This window comes from Coturnix japonica, chromosome Z (genome assembly GCF_001577835.2).
Source record: "Coturnix japonica isolate 7356 chromosome Z, Coturnix japonica 2.1, whole genome shotgun sequence".
In the NCBI taxonomy this organism is placed as follows: Eukaryota; Metazoa; Chordata; class Aves; order Galliformes; family Phasianidae; genus Coturnix; species Coturnix japonica.
The window spans coordinates 31,949,027-31,965,539 of NC_029547.1; the positions used below are offsets into that span (position 1 = coordinate 31,949,027).

At 38.0% G+C, this 16,513-nt stretch overlaps 1 protein-coding gene across 1 annotated transcript in view; it reads right to left on the bottom strand.

Moving 5' to 3' along the window:
• Nucleotides 1–4,535, bottom strand: part of CEMIP2 (cell migration inducing hyaluronidase 2) — a 51,201-nt gene extending 46,666 nt beyond the window's left edge. The window contains exon 1 of the mRNA XM_032441266.1: nt 4,431–4,535. The gene's annotated coding sequence lies outside the window, so the exon portion shown is untranslated. The remainder of the gene's footprint in view (nt 1–4,430) is intronic.
• Between the last annotated feature and the right edge of the window lie 11,978 nt (nt 4,536–16,513).

Here is a 16,513-nt window from a genome sequence, read left to right on the forward strand (position 1 = left end):
CAACGGACCTCTACTTAAGTTTGGGACCTCCCACCGCTTCCAGCGCACTGAGGCTGGGCCAAAATCACTACAGATCAGAAGGGGGAGAGAAAAAAAAAAAAAAAAAAAAAAAAAAAAAAAAAAGGAAGGGGAAAAAAAAAGCCCCGCTCAGACTGTAAATGTTTTGAATGAAAGGATTCTGGAAATACAGCCAACATTTTCCAACTTATTTATTTCCTTGGGAAAATTCCAGACAGCTGGAAACAGAGTGATAACTCATTTACACTCCTACAAACGCTGCGCCGCGTAACCTCAGTTCTAGCGATTTCCTCTTTGTTTACAGCAAGCACATCCTGTCCGCGCTGCTTGCAGCGAGCGGAGACATCTAGCGACCGAGCCGCGCACCGCGGCAGCTCCGGCCGCTCCGGACATCGGAGGCTGCCTGGGACCCATAGCCCGCAGGCACGGCGGGGGCCGGCACGGCTCGCGACTCGTCCTTCGCACGGAGCCACCGCGAAGGAAGCCCGTGGGTGGATGAATAAAGGCGTTTTAATCTCGTTTTGATCGCGCTTTTGTCTTGTGTTGTCATTCTTTTTTTTTTAAATGCCCAAGGGCGCGATTCTTTCAACACGTAAATCGTGCTTTGTTCCAACAAAGGCACTAGCAAACTGAATGTGCACGTTTGCCAGTGACGTTAGGTTTGAAGAACGAGTGAAACAGAAGGTGGTTAATCTTTACTTAATGTGAAATTCAAATATTTCAGGTGCAAAGCAAACACCTTGCTTAAAGCAAACAAATCAGCACTGCTCTGGGTATCCATTTTACACACACAGTTATGCTTGTCAGTGTGTGCGCTCAGTAATCAACACTCTTTCAGTTATCCTCCTTCATATAATCTGGTATAAAATAATGCTGAACAGGCAAATAAAATAGTGCTTCTGTTCTTCACTAACATTGAGCAGCACACATCCATTGGGAAGTTATGAGTCCAAAACCAGAAGAAGCTGTTTCTGGGCTCTTTGCTTGTGTAGAAAATTAGGACGCATGGACTAGTCTCCAAAATTCACAGCCCAGAGCGTGGAGATCTCCTTTCAGTCATATCAAGGTTGCTACAAGGGGGTGCAAGGTAGAAACACTTCTATGCATGTACAGTAGCCTGAAGCTCAGTGTATTCTATGCATTACATGCACATCCTGTTAGGCAAATATAAGAGATCCTCTGTTTTTACAGCAGATCTTGCAGGATGGTGTTGCCACCCAACAACTACAGTTTGTAAAAGCCATGGTTTCAATGGCTTTAACAGTATCTATGCCTGGAGAAAATGTGAAGAAATGAAGGAGTGGAGTTTGAGATTGCCCGAGCACTATGAATCTCTGCATCAAAGCCGAGTGACACAGGGGTGTGCTACACCTACATCTAGTGTGACCTCATTCCTCGTCTGCTTTGGGTGTAAACAGACAAATCCTTGTGTCAAAAGTGTAAGCCAAAGTTTAACAGTAGCAAAAGACAGACTTGGAAGAGGCCATCAATAGGGTGACTATGGTCTAATGATTTCAAAGAAAGAAAGAAAAACATCACCTTCTGTCTTTCTAAGCAAAAAGAAATTCCAGTAGGCTGGGGGAACATATCCAGTTACTGCTTGAAGTCATGTCCTATCTCTGCATTCCCACCTGGATCCCCATGACTCAGAAATGTTGCTGTTGGTGTACTGCAGACAGGAGAGGGAATGCACATCCTTCTCTCCTTGTTTAAGCTTTCCTGGCATGCATCCCAGGTACTCTGTGGTATTACCTTTTCCATATAGTAACCATGTTTTCAATTATCATACTAAACACATGCATTTTTAATTACTTATTTGGGATTTTAACATACCAGGTGGCAACAAGAAGTGAAATTCGTGAAATAAAGCAAAGGCTGCCAAGCTAATAGTTAACAAAATACAATGACAGTTTAAAACAACAACAACAACAAAAAAAAGACAAAAGAGTTTAAGCTGTGTACTGGAGGAATGCTTGGATAATTTGTTACTGGCTTTTAGCAGGGAATAGTTTCATTGTGGTTTCTCATGTTATAATGTTTTATGTTCCCCTCTGACTTTCCACCTCCATCTTTGCTTGCCCATTGAAGGACTACACCTGCATGTCAAAACAAAGGTGATGCTCCCTCTATTCTGCCCCTGTGAAGCCACATCTGGAGTACTGTGTCCAAGAAGTTCTGGGCTTCTCAGCTCATAATGACAGCACTCTCGTACTCTTGAGAGCCCAGCAGAGGGCTACAGAGATGCTGAGGGGTCTGGAGTATCTCCCAGATGAGGAAAGGCTGAGAGGCCTGGGATTGTTAAGTCTGGAGAAGAGAAATCTGAGAAGGGATCAATGCTTATAAATATCTAAAGTGCAGGAGTCATGTAAATGGGGCCAGGCTTTTTCCAGAAGTGCCCAGTGGCAGAACAAGGGGCAATTGCCACAAACTGGAACACAGTAAGTTCCATGCTAACACAGGGAAGAATATCTTTACTGTCATAGTCACAGAGCATTGGAACAGGCTGACCAAAGATGTTGTGAAGTCTCCTTCTCTGGAGATACTTAAAGACTCATCAGGATGAGTCTGGATGGAACCTGCTTTATCAGGGGGTTGGACCTGATGATCCCCAGAGGTCCCTTCCAGCCCCTACAGTTCTGTGATTTGGTAACACACAGTTGGTAGTTGGTTTTTTTTGTTTGTTTGTTTGTTTGTAGATCCATGAGAAACATTTCCAAGTTCCTGTTAATGAAGGGGTCATAGGCTGCACTAGAGGCTGAAAGGAGGATTCACAGACTGGTATTTCCAAAAAGTGAAGACACATGTGAATAATAAAGGACAACAGGCTAACTTACATTTATAATGGTAAGATAGTCATGGAAGAAGATGTGGTTACATTTTTTCCCTTCTACATTTCTCCTAGTGTAGAGTTTGTTGAAAGACAAAATGCATCAAATTCATGTTGCATTTATTTTTAATATAATGTAAATGGAAGTTGCAGTTCCCTCCCAAGCCACTCTATACACTGTGTAGTCTCAAATTAAGAAACCAAAATAACTTTTTTCCCCAAAAAGTGTTTTTGTATTTTTGACCAGCATGACTCAAGACACTTAGTCTGATTGCCTTCTGTATTAAAAACATTTTCCTTGACAAGGCTTTCTTTTGAAGATGCCCACCTTCAAGTCACTTCAGTTACTTTGAATTGAGTTGATATATATGCCAAAATTAATAGGAAATGACAACAGTAAACTTGGCTTACAAATTTGCTATAGTAAATTTAGCTTGTATTTATCAGAAAATGATTGTTAAATGATCTACTAGGTGTATAACCCTAGGGGCCATTTATTCCTACCTGCTGGTTTGGCCCAGAAACAGAAGCAAAATATTAGTTTAGTCAGTCCCAGGCGAGTCATGTCTGGACTGCGCTGCTTGTACTCCAGAAGTTCTGCAGACTACACAACTGTTACAATTCTTTTTTTACAAATTATGGATTATGAGCTCTTAAGAGACATTTCATAATACATAAGGAAGACTAAAAATTGTTAAATGCATACTTTTCTATGAACTGTCTATCAGAATTCAGTGAAGGTGCTTGACATATCTGTGACCACATTTCATCTCATACGTTTAGCATTGTCACTTTATTGCAATTTGCATGCAGAATTATGCATATAATATTTTTATGCCATAAATTTATGACCTGCAATTTTTGATCTTAATTTTTACTAAATAGAGAATGAGTTTGATTAACATATTGTGAAATTCATACGAGGAAGAACAGAGCTTAAACCATGCATGTTCACTCGCATTAGCAGAAATATAGTAGATATATGAAAAACGAAATAGCTGTTTCACTCTGGGAGAAAGAGGGAGTCTGGCTTTCACTGTTAAGAATTGCATTTTAAGTGATTTACTTCTACTGTTAATTATTACATATCTGATTAATGGCACAGTACAAACACTTTGACAAGTAGGAATGCTCCTCCAGTACATCATAAAGTCATACAAGCATTAATAAATACTTCTGGAAAAAGAAAAAGAAATAGAAAAAGCTGCAGCGCTTCCCTAAACCAAACATAACAAGCTCTGAAAACCTGTATTTGAAGGTAACCCACATCCTGCAAGAAGAAGCATATGCAGGTAAGAATACTTCTTATATCTTTGAAGATGTAACAGGTACATCGCAACCTTATGATGCTGAGGGAAGGTACACTTCCCTGGCATGAAACTGATGTTTAAAACATGGCTTTGCGTGATGCAGTGCAAGACAAGATTATTAGCTATTGCAAATCATTGTGCACAGCTTTGGGCTCTCAACTTTAATATGCATTCACACCATAATACTCAAAATTATACTCTTTTTTTTAAAAAAGGTATTTAAACAGTGTGAAGAGAGGCATACTTCTTTAGTAATACTGTAGAATTCTGCTTACCTTGTAATGTATCAGCAATCATACGTAAAACTGGAGGGCTTTGTTTCCAGTAAATTTTCAGTTTTCTGTCAATACAGTGTGTCACCAAACGGCTGACTAAACCCTTTTCCTCTTGGGAAGAGAACAAATACAATGGCTAATCAGAGTTACCGGAAAAGTTATCTGTTGGGTTCTCTGCGTAAGAGATCATCGTGACCTTTTTTCTTTTTTTTTCCTTTTTTTACAAAAACAGGATTTAAAGTGTCTCATGAATGACAGCCAAATGTAAAAACAAAACGTATTTGTCCATCAGAAATGAATCCTTTTGTTCTCCAAAGTGCACTTGCCACACTGCAGAACATATGTATCTTCAAACAATGGAGAATTCAAATTGAGATAGTCAGTAATCTCCAAAAACACACCACTTTTTAAAAGTCAGCTCCTAAAACAATACTCTGAGTTGAAATATACCTTGTACCAGCACAACAATCTATCTAGAGCTGCAGCCTGTTTCCTGCAGTAGTTGGTGAAGATTGATGGCAAGAGTACAAGAAAGAGCTAACTAACTGTACCTGAACATTTCATTGTCTTCTTCCCACAGCCTCTGGGGTTGTCTACTCTCCCACCAGTGGCACACTTACATTTTCCAGCCATTAAAGGAACCTCTTGTTTTCTGAACTCATGTAAGTTGCTACCATCCACAGTGTCTTGTAACATAACTGCTTCCTATGAGTACACCTTGCTGTATTTGGAGCTTCCACCTACTCATTTCATACTACATAGTTCTTACACTGAAAGAAACATCCCTTTTCCATACCAATACAGCAGGTTTTCTTATACTTGTTTCCTCAGTCCTTAGTTGGAAGAAGCTGTTTACTATTGCATCATCCTTAGTATGCTTTATCATCTGCTACAATATTATTATTATTATTTAAGACTAGAATAATTTTTATAAGACTAGAATTGCAGAAGGCCCCAGAATACGGGCATCTTGAATAAACAGACCTCATTTTTTAATTCCTTCTCCCTAAATCAACTCTGAAGTCTTCTTGCTTTTTTGGCCACTGCTGAATGCAGTGTACATTTACTAAGCAAATCAGATGTATACTCAGAGAGCAAAGATTTATATGATGACTTCTCAACTGAAATTTCAGGCTGAGAATTCAATAAGAGCGTTTATCTGACAAAGTTATTTTCTCCACGTCTGAATTAGGCCAGGGGCTTAAGAGGGATGAAAAGGTAGTCATAACTTAAGCCCTGGGGAAAGAACACCGCAGGTGGTTCTATCAAAACAAAACAAAACCACAGTGCCACAAAACCAACCAACCAACCAACCAACTAACCTGCCAACCAACTAACCAAGTACATCCCACACAACCAAGCCATTAGGCAGTCTGAAGTAATGACTGCAGCAACAGACACTGAGCAGAAGTCCTGCCAGCTTCACATTGACTGCAGGACCAGTTCCCTCTGTTTTTCACTACACATGGTGTTTCCTGGCATACATTTACCTTGCTTACAAAACATAAGGCAGCACAGCTTGTGAACCTCACTCTTAGCTGAGAAAATACAATGATTAGACCTTTCTGTAGATTCAGGCTAACACTCTGGGGAGACCTAAAACCTTACCACCTTTGTGTTGGCTTCTGTCACAGGGGTGGTTTCATGCAGGCTTTGGAATAACTTTCCTAATGGATGTGAAGAACCAGAGCTGTACTCAAATTCTAAGGAATGAAGAACAAAAGAGACAAGAAAAGAAACAAACATGTAAATGCTTGGTAAACACACTAATGTGTACAACGAGAACTACTTACACATTCAGAAGAGGATGTGGCCTTCAGCACAGCAGCTTTGGTGAGGGCAAAAAGCTGTTTGAGTCTGGCTAAAACTCGGGACTTCTCCTTGAAATACTTCCTGACTGAAACACAAATCCTCAGAGACTTACAGTCCTGCCAACAGAAGAGGGTAAAGTGTGAAATACTGTAATGCTACTAATGCTTTAAAGTCAGATGTCTTCCCAATCAGAAAGGATTGTGTATTCCACAACTACAGAGATTATCAGGAAGTTTGTTATATTAGTTCATTGAATTTACCTAATGGCTAACACTTCAACATTACTGTTTCAACACATGTCCCTTTCAGGACACAGAAAAACCCTAAATCCTACCAGTGCACTACTTAGCAACTATATCTTTCTGGCGTAACTGAGTATAAAAGTTATAAAAATAAAACAATAGTAAAAACAACATTGGGAAACATTATAGTTGAAATTTAATTTTAAATAAATAAATAAATAAACAAAGAAGATTAAGTAGACACTTCTTTTTAAAACTTGCTGGTTTTGGTACACTTCAAGGTGCATTCATTTTAATTGAAAGAAGGAAGAGCAAGTGCCTTTTTCCCATTTAATTTGCATTTTTGCTAAAAGCTTACCTCCAGTGAGCTGTATGATTTGTATAATCCATAATATGTAACCAGGAAGAAACAATACTTCTTCAGGGTCAGAGAAATATGAATACAAATCGCAGACTGACAGAAAGCCAGACAGTACATAAATCATCTTCTATTTAGAAACATCATCCTTGAAACAAAACATTAAAGGAGAGGTAACGAGATAAGATAATGGACATAAACTTTTTTGTATGCAGTCATTTCAGAATGCCACTGAAGTTCACCCAGTGCTCTCTGATCCTGTATAGTAAATATTCTCAGTGGCATGTTGCTAGATACAAAGAGCCTGCTCAGTAATAATGATCTCCATTTTTGAAATGTATGCCCCTATTTGACTCTAAAATTCAGGACTGAATTAGTCACCAATAACCTGCCCTCACGGGGACTGCAATTTATTTGATGCATTTTCAATTTCTTGAGAGTTATTATACAAACATAATCTAAGCCATTCTGTAATTCTATGAAATATATTCAGACTGTCTTAATATCTGCCTTGGAGAGCCTGAAGCTGTACAATTACATTTCACAATATGGACTGCGTATCAGTTTAATGACAGAGATTGCTGACTTGTGCAACAAAAGGTATGAGATGTGAACGGCTCCTGTATAGGTGCTACTCCTAAAGTTCAGTAATCACATTTGAAAGGGAAATATTAGTAATTACACCTGATTTGTTCCAGTAGAGAGGGGAAAAAGTTGATAAAGCTGATATCTGGCCATAATTGTTCTGCATATTCCCATCCAGAACTAAAGTGGAAACGCCCCTTGCAGCCTGAAATTGTATGCTTGGGAATAAAGCTGCATGCTTCCTTTAAAAGAATTTCACTTCCAACCTGGTATTTATTATGCCCATTGCACTTGTCATATTTTCAAATATTTCACCAGTGAGAAAGTCAGATAGCTACATGTGTTCTCCTTACTTTGTAGATAAAATGCTGACCTTCTCATAAGCGGCTGTCAACACCTGAAACTTCATAGGAAGCCTACTGCTGCTAAATATTTAGATAATTCTAGTAATGGAAAAACTGCATCTCAATGCAGTCTTGGTAAATCTAAAGCGTAAGGTAGCTACATTTGACATCTGGTTGACACTTACCTATGTATTTGATCCTCCACTGAAATCTTTTCTGGATTATAAATATCCCAAATTCAGAGAAGTCCTGGAGTTACAAAGGCCAAAGCTGTGATCTTCCTTGCCATATAACCCAAAGCACCTATAGCTATGACCTCAGGAACCTTGTCCTTCACCACCAAACTCCTAGAATTCAGAACTGGTCTCACAACTAGGAGCACATAAGGAGAAACGCAAACCCAAATGCATTTGTTATCTGGTGATTTTAAGTCCATGCCTCTTCCATCATCCTGAAGTTTAATTCAAGTGTTTGCCTTGATATTTCCAGAATCTCTATTCTCTCTAGATTGCTTGAGTTGCATCTTTATTTTTAAAAAGAAGTATTTTTAGCCTGTGTTCCAGCTGGTGCTTATAAGTATGACTTTAGTGTCCTTTAAATGCTCAAAATCCAAGAGGTAAATCAGAAGTACCCCATGACTGGGTTTGTTGGTCTTCAGGGAGAGGGATAAACTCAGAAGCTTTTAGTGATTCAACATATGTTTTTAATATACCGGATTGGGCTGGGCTTGAGTTCACTGGCTCTTCCTTGTTGGAAAGACTCATAAACATCCTTAGGGAAACAGCTCTCCTATAAAACTTTACAGAATGTATTTTATTTGGAACTGAGTATCAGATACTATTCACACACAGCTCTATAGAAAGTATATTCTTAAAAAACCTAAATGATAGCATCATTTCCATTTCACAATGCACTATTGTCTTACTATCACTCTGCTTGTATTCTCTCACAAACATTATAATCATTAAACACTACTCAAAGGGCAGCAGATATCTAACAGGATACAGACAATTTTATCTTTGAGTCAACATCAACTGCTTCTCCAGAAGCTGAAAAGAATGATGGATTTCTGTTTATGAAATGAGTTTAAAAAAAAAAAGCACAGAGGACTCGCCTGATGCCATTATGAGGAAGCGTACTGAACGCAAACCCATGCCTGTTTTCTGTTACAATCTTACTTCATATTTACAGCATGAGGGTCAAGCTCAAGAAGATTAAACACATCTTCTGGGTTCTTCCAGCTTTTGTGTTTAAGCAATTAATGGCTGTTGATGAAGTCTTTCAAAAAACTAATAAAATGACAAGCAAGTCGGGAAAACAAAAACAACAACAACAAAAAAACTCAAACAACTGTGGTCATACATTGAAACTTAGGTATAAATCTATCTAAGAGGAGTAATTTTCCAGTCTTCCTGTTGACACTGATGGACTTTCTATATTCCTACACAATTCAAAGCCTGAACCCTTCTTCTGAACTCTTATCAGCCAAACTGTTTGTTGTAACAAAGATTCTTCATCTTAGTACATTTAATGCATTAATATCCAAAAATTCAAGTATATGTCAGCAGAGGGCATAAACAAAATCAGAGAGCTTTTACTCGAAACCTCATCTTAAAAATAACTTTATCTGTTATTTTAGTAGGTTTTGTTTTACAAGCAGTATTGCAGTTCATTACAGCTTAAACAAAAATTAAGAAATACTCTTTAAATAGAAGTCTGTGTTTGTCTTCCTATAGCTTTTAACTCCTAAATACAATTTTTACAGATTTCCACAAGAAAGCACACGCTAAGATGACATAATGTTTTCAGATTCACCCTTCTCAAGAAAGCTCAATATGATTTATCATGGACATTTCGAATTTCTCATTAACATAACATGAAACACAATGGAAATTTAAGATTCAACACATGTAGAAGAAGTTATCCTTGGAGCAGTTACTCTGTTCTTATCTGTGCAACCAGAGCTTGATTGCAGGTCTACTTTAAAAGGGTTATTTATAAACCCATTTTAGTTCACAGATTGTGCTCAGGTGATCTTGTAAGAATACAAAAGATCCTAAATAGATTAAAATTCTCTAATTTGGATTGGAGTCTTCAAAAGTCTGACTTCAGTAAGACTTGTGCCTATTTCTGGAAAACTGTAAATTTTGCTCCTTTTAGTTAGTAAAATTAAAACAAGAATCTAGAAAATTAAAATCTGGTCAGATTGAATGATCACATATTTATTTTTCTCTGTTGTACTAACTACTTATATTGGGATCAGTTCCTGTGCATGACTGTAGACACTCAGATTCCATTGCCATGAGGAGCCAAGACAGCTCTGCATCTTGTAATGTCACCCAGACCACCAAAAATGTTAGCAATAGCTTTGGAGAGCTCTTATCATTTAGCTTTAAGCATTTCATTACTGGTCTAGCCCAGTGATCGCCAAAATATCAGGGACTGGGGTGCATGCAAGATAATCCATTGTGGTACAGGAACAATTTATTAATGGTACAAAAGAATACATAAAGAATATTTAAGTTCAAATTTACATCACCTTTACCTCATCTCTTTTAAAAATGTTATTTTGACATAATTTTATAATACACAATATTTCAGTACAGCAGGGCATTTATGTATGAATTAATTGAAACACATATCAGGGGTGTAACCTCGCAAATATTTTCCATATAGGAATGTATAATGCAAAACACCTGGAGACCAGTAGTTTATCCATAGTACAGTGTCGGTATCAACAAATTAAAGCACAGGGTGCACCATAATTAAACACTTCAATCAGAATAAACCACCCTCTCAATGTATGATGAAATACATGATCAGGAAAAAAGTAAATTCATTCCTCTTTGTCTTCTTTCTTCGCTTCCTCTTGCATTTTCCTTCTACTTCTATGTTTCTAATTGTATTTGGCATTTTTCTATCTTATATTTTCTCCTAGTCACAACTGGACCGGTTTAATTTTCAAAAATATATTTAATACAGACAAAAGCTCTTAGGTCCTTTTGTCTTTCCTCCCACCTCCCCCACTTTCCACTTAAATTTTTTTTTATTATTATTATTTTTGGTTCTGCCATAGTACCTCTCCATTCCTGATATCTCCCTTTTTTCCTTTCTCATCCAACCCTTTTGCCCTCCTAACCAAGAGCCCCTTTCACTTTGTCTGCAGACCCATCTTTGGGCCTTCCTGTTGTCTACTTCCTTCCACCCTGCAACCTTAACCTTTTTTCTTTTCCTCAGGGAGACCTTACATTTTCCACATCCTCTCTTTCCTGTTATTTTCTTTCCCCATGAAAAGAGAGAAGAGAAATGCTCAGGAGGAGAGACGTGCCTTTGTGGTGTTCTGTTTCCCCTAGCCTTCCGGCTACCCTTTCTCTTGGCAGCAAACCACATGTCGGAAAGCAGGAATAGCTGAACACATGCTGCAACAAGTCCCTTCCTGCCTCAGTTCTGCACACCACCAAAATGCAGCATGCGAGCCCTGGCACAGACACAGCTGGCAACAGGTTGGGAGATTTCTAGGAGGATGCTTGTGGAACACTGAGACCAGCAGAGGGACAGCCAGACAGGGCACAACAGGTGAGAAAAGGCAGCAGATAATAACCTGCAGTGAGAAATGTCCATGAGCTGCAGCTAAACGAAAGGACAACATGACTATAGAAAGCATCTTTCAGCTTATCATGTGACAGTTACATTCCAAAGCATTTGTTTCAATTACAGCACTGTTACAGTGGGAACTTACAACAGGCAGTCTGGCAGTACATGACTTAGTGATCAAAAGTCACAGCTACTTCAAGTATAAGATTATTTATTTAGCTATACTGCTGCTGCAGTCATTTTCAAAAAGACATTCCCTTGTGTTTCAGCATGTGCAATGGCATAAGAAATCATCTGCAAGGAAGTGCAAGCTAGAAAATACTGACATAGATAGCAAGTGATTTACCTTTTTGTTTTCTTAAAAACTCATAGAATTAAAAAGAAGGGTCACTGTAGGAATCTACTCACATTTTTTAAATCATACCAAAATGTTACAGTATGTATATGGGATAACTTCACTAACAAGTTAAAGATGAGCACTCAAATCCATCCCCAAAATATATGCTGACACTTGGTTTTTCTGCTTTTAAACAGTGTGTTAAAAATCACACTGCTTTTGAAGTTAACCACTTCCTTTTCTGACATACTGCTTCTCACACTATTTTTGTTCTGAATTATTGCATTGAAGTAACAGTATCAGCATAAATATCATCTGCTTTCCCTAACAACCTTTAAAGCAAGTAAAGATACACCTATAAAAGTATTGAGCTATAATGCACAGAAGCTAAATTCTACAGTTTATAAACATCAGCTCTTCTCTCAAAAGCAATTTGAAATTATGTCTCTGTTTCCAGCAGTGCAGTTTCTCTGTGCAGTTCCACCTACTAATTCTTAAGCAGGATATAACAGAGAGTATCTACAATAATTGTGATGATAAAAGAAAAAATTGAGAGAAAGCTGCTGGCAGTAAGATGGACAAAATGACAACAGATTTATTATTTACCGAGACCTGCAAAGCAGGAATGAACAAGACTCACTGCAACTTGTAGGAAATGGATTTGAACAGGAGCAGTTTGATACAGCAAGCAAGGAAATTTATGGATTCGTTGCTACCAATGCCAGAATAGCATCAAGAAATTTTAAAAGGGCACAAGCAAATTATTGAACGGAAGATAAGCAAATGTTAAAAGTGAGTAAGTTTGAATGAACCCTTAAACATTTCTTGCTCAGTAGCTTCAGAGGGTGGCACTTTTTCTATCTGTAGTGAATTTACTGGAAGGAAGCATCTCCTGTGTATTATCTGCTGCTGTGCTTGCATGTTCTGAGCCACATGTAAGCATGACAAAAGTTAATGAAAGAAGGACAAGATTACAGGGCATTGCAAAATAACTAACAAAACTGAAATTCTTGTGTTTGCTTAATGTAAAACTTTCATTATGCATATATATATATGCTGTCACTCTACATGCAGTCTATACTGCATACAACTGCAACACAATAAAATGAAACAGCAGGGTGCTTCACCTCCATAATTGCGACTGGAATTGCTCCTTTAATCAGATCTATGTGCTGTGTAACATGGAAAACCAAACCAAACCCCTAAGAACTATAAAAGAGAAGCACAGAAGCATAGACTGTTAAGTCATTCGCTATGAATAAGAATCAGACTCCTGGCTGTCATACTCATGACTGACACCGTTGAAACTATAGATACATAATACACATTTCAAACTTAGATCTTTCTGTGAACTGACACCGATGTACAGAAAGATGAATATTTTCATTTACAGTGGATGCTCCAAAATTAATGCCTCTTCTTTCATAATGTTGTCCCGTGACATCAGAGGCTGATGTTGGTGGTAAGGCAGTAGAGGCTGAACCTTCCTATCAATGTCCTGTTACATGTTGTTGCTGTGTGACAGAGGCACAGTCTGACAGATTGGCATCTGACACTGAAGTGCGTATGAAGCAAAGGTGTGTCACTGCATTCTTCCATGCAGAAAATATGGAACCCATTGACATTAACTGACACTTGCTGAACATTCATGGAGCCAAAACAGTGAATGTGAGCACAGTGAGACAGGGGGCGGTGCATTTCTGCAGTGGTGACAGAGGGTCACCTCCACTGCTGCAGACTGTAACAAGTGCAGCATGCAGGCTTTCATTCATCACTGACAAAAATGCATAGCTCATGCGGGTGACACTGTTGAAAAGTAGCGTTACATAGCTGAGAAGTTGCTCTATCAAATAACGTCACTGTGCTCTTTATATCTGTTGTGGTTTCCACAACAATAAATAGGAGGAAGCGCTTTTGAAGCTAACTACATATTTCATAAAATGCTTAAATACACTAGACTTTGTAGTCTACACAGGCACTACACTTTGAAGTCATTCCTGGTTTCTTATTATTCCAATTGTTTAGCAAATTCCTACAGACAAAGTGCCAAATTTAATAGCACTTCTATTTAAGATATGCATTCTCACAAACCTCACAGAAAAAAAGAGAAAACTTAGTTATTGATTAATGACTAAGCAATAATCAGAAACAAGTCAATACTTCATTCACATATGAGCACACTCATACAGCTACATATCACATCAAAAAAGAAAAGAAAAAAAGTAATTCCCTTGATTTTTATTTTAAGGAAAAAAAAAGAAAAAAAAAAGTTTTTGGTTTTCCTGTAGCAATCTGTTGCTTTCTTGCTGCTGAAAATTGAAACATCAGAAGTGGGAGGCAATAAAGATAATTCTTGTAATTCAAATCTCCATTTATGAGGTGGTGTATGATGATCAGGCACAAATATATGTAGTGTCAACTAGGTGAAGGATTTGCAAACTATACTTTACAAAGCTACAGCATGAGTGGTATTGCAACAGATCTCTTGAGATTACCTTGTCTGATCAGAGCAGGATCAGCTACAGCAGGTTGTTCAGAGCCAAGTTCAGTCAAGTATCCCTAAATATAGGCACTCCATAAGCTCTTTAGGTAATCAGTTTCAGTGTTTGGCCAACATCACCACAAAGAGTTATAAGTAAAAAAAACAAAAAATGCATTCAGACTGATTTCTCTGCTTTGTGGGTTTTGGGTTGTTCTCTCACAGTTGTCACTGCTCCCACACATCAGGTATTTATACATATGGATAAGAGCCTCCCAAGCTTTTTCCTCTCCAGGCTGAACAGCACCAGCTCTCAGGCTCCCCTGTTGTGAGGGATGGTCCACTTGTACCCTTGATACAAACATTCTCCCATACATTCATACCTTCCTTGCACTGAGGAGCCCAAAACTGAACAAACTGCTCAAGTTGTCCCAACAGCTCTAAGTGGCAGGGGAATGTCACCTCCAAGTAGAGACCTAATGAAGCCGAGGATGCTGTTCTTTGCTGCCAGGTCATGATCAACAACCCCCTCTTAGGTCCTTCTCTGCAGACCTACTTTCAAGACTGATCTACTCATGCAGGATGTTTTCCTCCTGTTGTCCTCAAATGTTACCTTCCTTTCTCCTTCCCCTATAATATTAATACTAATAATGCCTATCATACACCAAGAAACTATGTCTACTGGACCTGAAATAGCCAATTAGATACCAAGTAGCTAGGCCCTGTGGAACAATGGCAACCAATTAAAAGCACAAAAGTAATCAAACAGAATTTTCTACTGTAAAAAGTTTACAAGTAAAATAAATCTGAAAATCACCAAGACTGAACACACACTAGATGACTTCCCTGCCACATGAAGACACCAAACAGCGGGGATATAACTTTTTAAAAAAATCTGTAACTAGGAACAAAAATACATAGGCTTTCATGCCTTTGCACATGTCCCCAGGAGATCACATCCTTAGAGAGTAATCACAGGTTACATAAATGAAGTTGTTTCTAAAGTTGATTAGTCAAGTTTACAGAACTGAAAAGAATTTACTGTCAGATGTCTGGTTCAAAGAAGAGTAAGGTCATGTGAGACATAAAAAGCGCTTTTCTTTTTCTGTGAAATATAGACATTGTCTTATTAATGAATGCTGAATCAGTTCTTATGCATCATGAGACAACTGCATGTATAATAAAACAACAGCCCATTGTCAATCTCAAAGTGAGAATTTACACTAGAGACAAACCACCATGTCAAATGTTTTCTTTCAAGCTGCAGTAGCTCAGAGTTGCCTCACACCAAACACATTTCCTGCGACAACATAACTCAATACAATATAAGCTGTGTATAAAAAGCTATTTTAATGCCTTCAGTAAACAGTGAATCTGAAAACTTCGGTGTAAACTACAAATCAGAACAAACTGGCAATAATTAACTATGCATAATTGGTCCTGAAGACACCAGAACCTTTACTTACCAGTGGAATATGGAACAGCTGCATCTACTGAAGACAAAATACTGCTAGTGCTTTGTTCAGCCTCAATAAAACACAGAGAAGTGAGCAAAGTGGTAAATAACACCTCTTTTGTCCTTTCAGTTACAGGTTGCTATAATATTTACCAGCACAGTCAAATAGTTCTTGTGATGACACTGATTATTTGCCTGCAATTTGCATTACTAGCAGCCAATCTCTATGACTATCTACAGTTCCACATGCTTCACAAGTTTCTGAAGAAGGTTCTGAAAAGTCTATATTCCTTAAAAATGAAAGCACTCAAGGGAAACATTTCCATAGAAATCAGAGTGGCTGAAAGCCATAAGAAACTGAAATCAAACTATGTAAGTAGTACATAAATCAGCTGAATTGCATCATATTTAAGTACATTACTAACTCCTGGACCAGGATGGAAATCTACAATTAAAATTACTCCATGTGACTACCAGTCTGAGTCCAGAACATTTTAAATCATATTTGATCAGAAAGGCACCAAATTGTTTTCGAATAAACTTAATTTTATTCAACAGTAACAGCCAGAGAGCATAAGAGAAAGTCACCACTGATTTCAAAGTGAACCTTGAATTCCCCACAGAATAATGTTTATAATGAAGTTCTGTAGCAGGAAAACTAAACTGAATGGCTGAAAGCAGTAAGAATTAAGGAGACATGTATGGGAAGGTGATCAGAGCAGTAGTTGCTCACAAAAGAAATGTGCTAATAAGATTAGCTGTAGGTTACTACTCTAATTTTCAGATTTTTGAGATTAAGAGAGGAGGTAATTTTTCCTTGTTTGGCTTTTGGGAAAAAAAAAAAAAAAAAAAGAAGAAGAAATGAAGAACAACAAG